Raw genomic sequence first — 11,673 nt, forward strand, 5'->3', positions numbered from 1 at the left:
CAATTTGTGGGATGAACTGAACATACAGCCCAAGGAGCTAATAAAATACCCTATTATCTCAAAGCAAAAATACTGTCTCTAAGATACAGCATATTACAACTGTAAAAATCTAATGACAAAGAACTTTAAAGAGAGTCAGAGGCAAAAAAACAGTAATTTAAAAGGAATCTCAGAGGGAAGGGATGTGGGGAATGGGAAAAATGAGTGAAGAGGATTGGGAGATACAGGTTTCAAGGTATGGAATAAATAAATCATGGGACTGAAAGGCACAGCATAAGGAATATAGTCAATAATACACTATCATAGTCAATAATAACATTGTTTGGTGATAAATAATAGCTACACCTGTGGTTAGCATAGCATAACATACAGAGATGCTGAATCACTATGTTATATACCTGAAACTAATGTAACATTGTGAACCAACTCCACTCAAATTAAAAAAAAAGAGAGAGAAAAAACAACAAAAGATAACTTGTGACATTAAAATATAAATGGGGAATAAAATAGGATGAGACCTGTATAGGCAAGTAAAGATAAATTGCTCTCGGCAGAAAAAAATATAAAACTATTTTATCTATAAAAAATGATTTGTAAACTTTATGGTAACCACGGAGCAAATATCTAGACTGGATGCAAAACTTAAAAAAAAAAATAGGTGAAACTGAGTAAATTGCCATGGAAAACCAATCAGCTTACAAAGGTAGAGCAAGAAAAAGAAAAAAGCGAACCAAAAAATGAACAGAAGACAAAAGATAAAATAGTAGTAGTAACAGTTGTAGTACATATTAATGATTATGCAAATTGTAAATGTATTAAACTCTCTAACTACAAAGCACAGAATGTCTGAGTAAAAGAAAAAAAAAATCCATCTATATGCTGCCCACAGGTGACATATCTCAGCTACAAAGACAAACATAGGCTCAAAGTAAAAAGATGGAAGATGACATTTCAAGCAAGCAGAATAGAAAAAAAAATGTATGAAGAGTGCAAAAGAAGAGTATAGCAGGGATAGCTGTACAAAATAAACTTCAAGTAAAAAACAGCAACAAAAGACAAGGATCATTATATAATGATAAAGTGGTCAGTTTTGAGAGGAAGGTTTATAGCAATTAATGCATATATTTAAAAAATTAGCTCTCAAATAAAAAAAAACTAACTTTACATCTCAAGTAACTTGAAAAGCAAGAAGAAATTAAGCCCAAAATTAGCAGAAGGAAGGAAATAATAAATGTCAGAGCCGAAATAATTGAAATAGAGACGATAGAAACAATGGAAAGCATCAATGAGAGTGAGAGCTGGTTCTTCAAAACGTTGAGCTAGACTAAGAAAAAATGAGCAAACTCAAATAAATTAGAAATGAAAGTGGAGACATTATAACTAACTTTTTAGAAATAGATATAATCATAAGAGATTATTGTGAACAATTCTTTGCCAGCAAAGTACAAAACCTGGAATACATAAATACATTTCTAGAAATATACAACCTACCAAAACTGAATCAGGAAGAAATAAAAAAATTTGGACCAATAAAGGGTAAAGTATTTTTTTTTGCCAGGAAGTAGAAGTTATTGTTGCACATGAATAAGTAGAGAGCAATGCCGAGGTTGTTATGAGTGCAGAACTCACCATTTGTCCAGAGGGCCACAAACACTGGGATGTATTTGACTTCACAGCCATGTGGGATGAGCTCCTTTTCAGCAACCATGTTTTCACGTTTGTCTGCATTAAACTTGGTAAAGCCCCACTCCTTGGAAATGTGGATCTTCCGGCAGCCAGGAAATTTGAACACGGCCCTGTGTAGGGCTCAATCACATGCACCTTGTTCTGCAGCTTCCTACAGAAGGACATCATGACATGGTTAATGTGGACACTGGTCACTGTGACCTGGAGCTTTCTAAAGGCAACCTGAATATTTGTCTGTAGCCTGTCAGTCCCAGCAAGGGACAATGTCTTGTTGATACAGATGACATGGAAGGGGTGGAGCTGCATTGGATGTGAAGACATCTTTGCCATAGCTTTTCACCATGTACTTGGTGGCACAAATACGACAGCCTCCAGGACTTCACAGGAGACCTGCTCATATTCACCTGACACCTTGTGACCGCATAGTGGGAACACATCCACTTCTGCCTTCTTCCACCCCAGGTCAAAGATGCAGATCTTGGCATCGATGATGACTCTGAAGAAGCAGGACTTTGGATATGGCTTGTTCTCACAATACTGGTAACACCAGGCAGGCTGGTGACCAATGGCCACACCAGGATCTTCAGTGGTGCACCATGGAAAGAGCTAGAGATTTAATCAGTTATGAACTCAGGAAATTCCATGGGCAGATAAGTTCATGGGATAATTCCATCAAACATTTAAAGTAGAATTAGCACCATTCCTCCTCAAAAATCTTCCAAAATACCAAGAAGGACTCGTTATAGGAAGCCAGCATTACTTTGATATCAAAATCAGATAAAGATATCACAAGAAAAAGAAAAACGCAAACCAACATACCTGAGGAATACAGATGCAAAAATTCTAAACACAACACTAGTAAACCAAAATCAAGAACACATTAAAGTATTATACTCCATGACCAAGTGTCATTTATCCCTAGGAAATAAGGATGATGCAATATATAACATTCAATAAATGTAATAAATTGCATCAATATAATGAAAGATAAAAATCACATGTACATCTCAGTAGATCCAGAAAAAGCATTTGACACAGTACATAATTCTTTTGTGTAAAATCTCTTAGCAGATTGGGTATAGCACAAACATAGCGGAACATAAAAAAGGACCATATACAACAGAACACACCTAACATTATACTCAATGGATAAAAATCAAAAACATTTCTTGTAAGTCTAGGGACAGGACAAGGATGCCCACTTACGGTGCTCCTGTTCAATTTAGTACTGAAAGTCCTAACTAGAACAGTTTTGCAAGAAAGAAAAGTATTCAAATTAGAAAGGGAAAAGTAAAATTGTTGTTATTTTCTGATGATATGGTCTAATATAGATAAAAATTGAAGGATTAACCAAAAATGGAATTCTTTAAAGATTTCAGTTGAGTGCTAAGATACAATATTAACATAAAAATCAATTGCATTCATTTACACTAATGATGAAGCATCTCCCCCCCAAAAAAATCTATCTCATTCATGGTAGCCTCAAAACTATAAGAACCTTAGGAATAAATTTAACCAGGGAAGTGAGTCATATACACAATGAAAACTAGAGTACTTTGCTAAAACAACTGAAGAAGAAACAAGCAAATGGAAAGACATCCGATGTTCACATATCATGATAAACATTGTTAAAATGGCCATAATACACAAAGCCATATAAGGATTCAGCACAATCTCCATCAAAATAACCAATGATGTTCTTCACAGAAATAGAAGAAACAATTATAAAACTTATGTGGATCCACAAAAGTAATCAAAGAAATTCTGAGAAAAAAAGAACAAAACCAGATTACCATACTTCCTGATTTCAAAGTATGCTACAAATACATAGTAATAAAAACTGCATGGTACTGACACAAAAATAGACACATTGACCAACAGAAGAGACATCTCAGAATTAAGTCCCAGGATATACAGTTAAATAATATGTGGCGGGGTGGTGGGCAGGGGAGCATGAAAGCACGGATATCCAATTAGGAAGGATAGTCTCTATAATAAGTGGTGCTGGGAAAACTGGAAAAACACATGCAGAACCAAGAAATTGAACCCTTAATTCACACCATTCACAACAATTAACTGAAAGTGGATCAAAGACTGCAACATAGGACCCCATAGCCATAAAATTAGAAGAAAATGCAAGGAAGATGGTCCTTGACATTGGTATTGGCAATGAGTTTTTGGACATGATGTCAAAAGTATACACAAAAGAAAAATTTGGAAAGGGAAACTACATCAAACTCAATAGCTTCTGCATGCAATGGAATAAATACCCAAAGAAACAGACTACCTACACAATGGGAAACTTTTTTGCAAGGCATCTATTAAATTAAGGGTTAATATCCAAAACATATAAGGAATTCAGTCAACTTAAAAACAACAACAAAAACAATTTTTCCATTTATTATTTGTTTTATTTATTTTTATTTTTAAAGACTTTATTTATCAGAGAGAGAAAGAGAGGGAGACAGAGAGCACAAGCAGGGGAACAGCAGGCAGAAGGAGAAGCAGGCTCCCCACTGAGCTAGGACCCTAATGCAGGACTTGATCCCAGGACCCCAGGATCAGGACCTGAGCCAAAGGAAGATGCTTAACTGACTGATCCACCCAGGCATCCCTATTGATTTTATTTTTATTATATGTTGGTTATTAGCATTAATGACTTTATCTTCTAATAATATGTACAGTATTCTGTTTTTTTTTATCCCATTATGGCTTATTTACTATGGTAGTATTGTCTTTCAAAGTTTAAGACCCCTGGAATTAAATTTTTACTTATTTAAGTATAGGTGTCACACAATGTTACATTAGTTTCAGGTATACTACATAGTGATTTGACAACTCTATATGCTATGCTATGCTCACAAGTGTACTTACCATATGTTACCATAAAATGCTATTACAATACCATTGACTCTGGTTTTGGCTCAGGTCCTGATCTCAGTGTGCTGAGATGGAACCCCACAACAGGCTCTGCACATAGCACAGAATCTGCTTGTCCCTCTCCCGCTTCCCTCTACCCTTCCCCCGCTCGGGCTTTTTCTCTCTCTCTCTCTGAAATAAATAAATAAATGAATCTTTTCTTAAAGGAAAAAAAAACTAAATAGACATTTTTCTAAAGGAGACAGCAAAATGGTCAACACAGAAAAAACAGTCAACATTACTAATCAGGGAAATGAGATATCTCCCAACACCTGTTAGAATGGCTATCAAGGAGACAGGAGACAACAGGTGCTGGTGAAAAAGGTAAAATGAGCCATTATACATTGTTGGTGGGAATGCAAATTGCTCCAACCACTATGAAAAACAATATGAAGGGTCCTCAAAAAAATGACAATAGACATGCCATGAAATCCAGATATTCCACTTCTGGGTATATACCCAAAGAAAACTAAAAAAGATTTCAAAGAGACATGTACACTCCCATGTTTACCACAGAATTATTCACCATAGCGAGGCTATAGGAACAATCCAAATGACCATCAATGGATGAATGAATAAAACAGTTACTTAGTCATGACAAAGGGGAATAATCTTCCATTTCCAGGAACATGGATGCACCTTGAACATATTATGCTAAGTGAGATCAGTCAAAGAGAAGTAGAGTATTATGTCATTTGTATGTGAAATCTAAAAAGCTTAAATTTATGAAAAAAAAGTAAAGTGGTAGTATCAGTGGATATGTGTGTGAATGTGGGGGGGTGGAGGTGATATGATTGATGGTGTTTAAGTGTACAGATTTGTAATAAGTACTAAATAATTAACAGATCTAATTAATAGTATAATGAATATAGACACTAATATTTTCCTAAATTATGTAATATAATTATTACTATTTCACAAATCACAATACAGCATATGTGTATCAATGCAACATGCTGTATATCTTACACAATATTATATCTCAAATTTATTAAAAATTTTTAATATATCTACAAATTGAGTATTATCCAGCAGTAAAAAATCAGCTACTTCCCTTTCAGCATTCAATATTGTATTGGGAGTTTTGATAATTCAGTAAATCCAGAAAAAGAAATAAAATATATATTTACTGGGAAGGAAGAAGTAAAACTCTTTTTGTTCACGGATTGCATCATCATCCATGTTGTAAATCTAAATGAATCAACAAAAAAAGTTGAAACTAGTAAGTGATTATTCAAGATTGCTGGATACAAAGTGATTATACAAGATCAATTGCTTTCCTATATACTAACAATAAACAAGTAGAACTTGGAATTAAAAACAATTTAATTGTTTTTCATTTTATTTTTTTAAACAATACCATTTTAATACTATCTCCCAAAATGAATACTTAGGTATAAATCAAATACAATATGTACATGATCTATATAAGGAAAAGAACAAAAGTCTGATGAAAAATGAAAGTAAAGAATGTCTCAGTGACACAGTTGAGTAAATGTCCAACTCTTGCTTTCAGTTTAGGTTGTGATCTCATGGTCATTGGATTAAGCCCTGTGCAGGCTTTGCCCTCAGTGCGGGGTCTCCTTGATAAAGTCTTCTCTCTCCCTTTCCTTCTGCCTCCCGCACTCATGCTCTCTCCCTCTCTCTCTCTGTAAAATAAATAAATCTTTAAAAAATAAAAAAATATTAAATAAATGGAGAGATATTTCATGTTCATGGATAGAAAGACTAAATACTATCAAGATGTCAGTTTTTCCCCACTTAATCTTTAGATTTAGCAAGTCAAATTTAATCCCAGCAAGATATTTTATATATCTTGTATATATTTTACATATAGAGGCAATGTCATTCAAAAATTTTGTATAGCCAATACAATATTGAAGGAAAGAAAAAACAAACAGACAAAACCAGTCACCTGACTTCTAGACTTACTATAAAGCTGTGGTAATCAAGACTGTGGCATTAGCAAAAGAGTAGACAAATAGGTCAATGGAATAGAATAGGGAACCTAGAAAGAGACCCCTATATGTATTGTTACCTGATCTTTGACAAAGGAGCACAGGCAATACAATGAGCAAACATAATTTCTTAAAAACAAATGAGGGTGAAACAATTAGACATCCACATGCAAAAAACAAAACAAAACAAAAACGAATCTTGCATAGACTTTGTACTCTTCATAAAAATTAACTCAAATATGGGTCATAGCAATAAATCTAAAATACAAAACTGTAAAAAAAAAAAACAGAAAATGACAAAGGAGAAAACCTCTATAGCACTGGGTACAACAATGACATTTTAGACACAACACCAAAGGCACAATTCATTATAGAAATAGATGATAGATAGATGATAGATAGATATATAGATGATAAATAGATGATAGATAGATAGATAGATAGATAGATAGATAGATAGATAGATGATAGATAGATAGATATAGATAGATAGATGATAGAGAGATAGATGATAGATAGATAGATAGATAGAGAGATAGATGATTGATAGATAGATAGATAGATAGATAGATAGATGATAGATAGATGATAAGCTGGACTTCAATAAAATTAAAACATCTGCTCTTCAAAAGACATTAAAAATTAGAATACAAGTCACAGAGTGATAGAAAATACTTGCAAAATACGTGAAGGACAGCCTGTACCATGATTTGTCTGCCTATTACCTAGTGTACAAGTGGGCAAGAATCCTTCTGAGACCCTGACATGTGGTGCTTTATTCCACTGCTTGCACAGAGGCACTTTGGCTTCTGAATGGTTGCTGAATTTTAGTTGTTAAAATAGGGAACAAAAAGGGGTCACATTATGTTGCCATGATGCTGACATTACTGGAAAACAACCATTGATTTAGTGAATTTTGTGAAGTTATTTTGTATCACTGACAATCATAAAAATATATTTTTCATATAATTACCCTGTTGTAAATTATAATATTTGTAGGATATCTTAACCTCAGTTTATCAAACTCAGAGAGCCTTGGATTCTGCCTTCTATCACCATAAATGATAAATTATTATTATTGCCTCATATATATGAGCATTTGTGAGTGTGTGTTGTTTGGGAACTTCACCCCATTATTATGTTTGCTCTCAGAAGAAAAAAAAAAAACATTAAAAGTTGAAGTCCCAGCAATGATTCCCCAGAAGATTTCCTAGAGGTGGAAGGCATGGACAATAGAACAATTTATCTAATTTCAGAGTCTTTAGCTGTTAGCAACTTTCATATACTCCATGGAGTTATTGTCTACATTATGGAGAGATGATGTCAATAGCCAGAAACTATCCTATAGGCAGTACATTGCAACACAAAGGAAACTCACCTCATACTTATAAAGATAGAGATTCAATAGTATTAGAGTAAGAAATATTGACAAAGGTTATGCAGGCGGTCCAAAATATATTTGTGGCACATTGGTTTAAAGAAATGGAAGACACTACATCAAAAACTAAGGATGTACTGCATGGTGACTAACATAACATAAAAAAAATATATATTAAAAAAATAAACAGAAGAAAATGCTTTGGAAATTCAGTGTTTTAGGTGTTAGTAGGATACTTGATTTTCTAAGAACTTATTACAATTTTATGCACAGAGGGGCGCCTGGGGGGCTCAGTCGTTAAACATCAGCCTTCAGTTCAGGGCATGATCCCGGAGTTCTGGGATCAAGTCCCACATCAGGCTCCTCTGCTGGGAGCCTGCTTCTTCTTCTCCCACTCCTCCTGCTTGTGTTCCCTCTCTCACTGGCTGTCTCTCTCTCCATCAAATAAATAAAATAAAATCCTAAAAAAAAATATTCACAGAAAAGTGTCCTGTAAACCCCTCAATAGCAGATAAGAAATATTTGTATTTTTCTATATTTAAATTATGTGTGCAGAAAATGAGGTTTAAGTGACTTTCAATTGTGATATCAGAGGTCTAATCTTGAACTGTTCTTTTTTTTTAATGATCATATTTGCGACACATTAATAGAAATACACATAAATAGAAAATGAAAGACATGATATCTGGAGTAATGAAAAGTAGACACTGTATGAAATGAGGGATTTTCCATTTAAAAATAGTAAGCTAAGTAAAATCTTCAGTTGAATATAATTTTATTTTTTATTTTTTACTTTGCATACATAATCCATTTTATAGTTTAATATCAACTGGTGAAAAATACAAGCATAAAATATAACATTTGGAGAATAAAAATAATTTTGTCTGAGTCACCTGGGTGGCTCAGTTGGTTAATCTTCTGACTCTTCGTTTCTGCTCTGGTCATGAAATCAAGCCCCTTCTCCTCAGCCCAGAGTCTGCTTAAGATTCTCTCTTTCTCTCTCTGCCCCTCCCAGACCACTTGCATGATCTAAATATATATATATATATATATATATATATATATATATAAATACATTTATATATATAAAATACATTTATATATTTAATACATTTATATATATAATACATTTATATATATAAAAATAATAAAATCTTAAAACAAAATAGAAGAAACAAACAAACAAAAAAAAAAAACATTGTCCTCAAATTTATGTTGGCAATCTGACACATAAAATCGTATTTTAACATAAGATTACATAAAACATGACATTTATTTCAATAAATAAAGATTACACAGGAACTTGATTTTAAGAGAAGAAAAAGAAAAATGCTAGGATGCATAAGTTACTGACTGTTGGTTTTGGCTCAGGTCATGATCTCAGAGCACCGAGATTAAGCCCCTCATTGGGCTCTATGCTTAGTTCAGAGTTTAATTAAGACTCTCTCTTCTCTGCCCCTCCCACCACTCTCATGCTCTCTCTCTCTCTCTCTAAATTAAATAAATGAATCATTTTAAAAATGTTAAGACCTGCTCTATTTATTAAATTAACAAAATGCGTATATGACTTGAGGACAGTGTAGAGTTCCGCCAAGCCACAATGAACTATTTTCACTGAGGTATTTTCTTTTTCTTTTTCTCACTCTACAACTCCATTTAGAGTTTAGCTTTTCACATGTACACTTGGTGAATTTTCCTCATTCTTCATGACTCAGCATAAGTAACCATTACAAGGAAGGCTTTCTGTTGGCCCTTCAGTTTACTAGGGCTTTATTCCCCTGTGCTGCAGTTAGAAGTCAGTGAGTACTGTCTAATGAGTAAGATTATGAGATTTCTACAGATAGTCAATGTTCTATGCATGGTCTAAATAAATTATGTAATGGCTGTCAAAAAACATGTGAGAAAATAAAATACGACTTACAATAAAACAGCTGAAGTTTAAAGTCTTGGATCAAAGGAAGTAGAATTTACAGCAAGATAAGGTTTTCAGGAAAGAATTGATGTATAAGGTAACAATTGACCTGAGCTTTGCAGTATTCATATCAAATACATTTCTGAGAAAGGAATGACTTGAGAAATCTCACAAGCTTGAGGGGATGTAGTAGCATATTCAAAACACTAGAATTGGACAGATGTACCAGGAATTATCAGCTTACAGATGAAGAATTGAATCATAAATTCTAATTTCGTAGACTGAGAAAAGGGTAAATAAAGATTATGCTATGACCTTTGATTAATAAGGAAAAAAGTGTACAAATATCATAAGGTAATTAACTATGAAATATAGATTCTATGTGAAATTATGGAATTCAAAAACCTACATTGAAATTTCAATTCCACTTTCCTTATAAGTCATACTTGCTTGTTGTTTAATAAGTAATATATATATAACAATATTTCATAAAGGAATATAATCTGCTAACATGAGTCATTAAAAGGAAGATCACAAAGAGTGTCCAGTAATGAATAATATTATATATTTACAATAATTATGACATAATTGTGGCTAATTAAGTTGCTAATGCCAGTTTTTAAAGAGTATATTAAAGTACAAAATTCTGTCTCCTGGCATCTCAAGATAGTATCATGTCTCTTTGGGACACTGACAGTCTTTCTAAGACTCTCTTCAAGGCTCCATTCACTTCTTTGTTCCTCAGACTGTAGATTAATGGGTTCAAAGCAGGATTGATAACAGCATAGAATAAGGAGGTTAATTTATCACCTTCAGCTGAATATAGAGATTTGGGCCTCATATACATGAACATACCTGTCCCATAATAAATGGTCACCACGGTCAGGTGAGAGCTACAGACAGAGAATGCCTTTTTCCTACCCTCTGCTGTGTGCATCCTCATCACAGCAAACAGTATGCGAAGGTAAGAGAGAGTAATAAGGAGGAAAGGGAGCAAGAGGGTACCAGATGCACCTATCACCATCATTGTCTCCTGTAGGGATGTGTCAGCACAGAACATATGAAGAAGGACAGGTGCTTCACAAAAAATATGGTCAACAATGTAAGGGCTACATAAGGGAAGCATGGTGAAGTAGAGGGGCACCACTGAGGCAAAGAAGCTGATGGTCCATGCCCCCACAGCAAGCTGCACACACACAGACCAGTTCATGATAAGCAGGTATCGTAGAGGGTAGCAAATGGCCACGTAACGGTCCAGAGCCATGATTGACAAAATAATGCACTCAGCTGCTCCCATTAACAGGGAGATGTAGGTCTGGGCAATGCAGAGTTCATAAGAGATAACTTTCTTAGAAGCAAGGAGGTTGAAGAGCAACTTGGGGACCACAGCTGTGGTGTAAAATATGCTGAGAAAGGCCAAGTGGCAGAGGAAAAAATACATGGGTGTCTGGAGGCAGGAATCAATTAACACCAAGATGATGATAGCTGTGTTTCCAAAGAGATTGACCAGGTAGACCCCAGAGAAGAGAAAGAAGAGGGGGATCTCAGCCTGGGGGTGATTGGAAAATCCAACAAGGACCAACTCAGTGATGGTGCTTAAATTTTCCTCAGCCATGTTGAGTGTCAGTGTTAAACTGATAATGTGAACAGAAGAAATGTGCTTTGAGAACATTATAGTGAAATCACAAAGACACACTAATTCTTTAACATCATCAAGTCCTACTCCAGTGTGTGGACTCAAATAACCTAGGGCCTAAATTATCTCTCCTTACATCCATGCTCAAGTTTGAAAAATACTTTCATATGTTAGAACAAAACAA

At 34.3% G+C, this 11,673-nt stretch overlaps 1 pseudogene; it reads right to left on the reverse strand.

The window, feature by feature from the left end:
* Window positions 1-1,625: 1,625 nt before the first annotated feature.
* Window positions 1,626-11,468, reverse strand: LOC113261420 (olfactory receptor 2A12-like; annotated as a pseudogene).
* Window positions 11,469-11,673: the final 205 nt, after the last annotated feature.

Source organism: Ursus arctos, unplaced genomic scaffold, assembly GCF_023065955.2.
Source record: "Ursus arctos isolate Adak ecotype North America unplaced genomic scaffold, UrsArc2.0 scaffold_5, whole genome shotgun sequence".
Lineage (NCBI taxonomy): Eukaryota > Metazoa > Chordata > Mammalia > Carnivora > Ursidae > Ursus > Ursus arctos.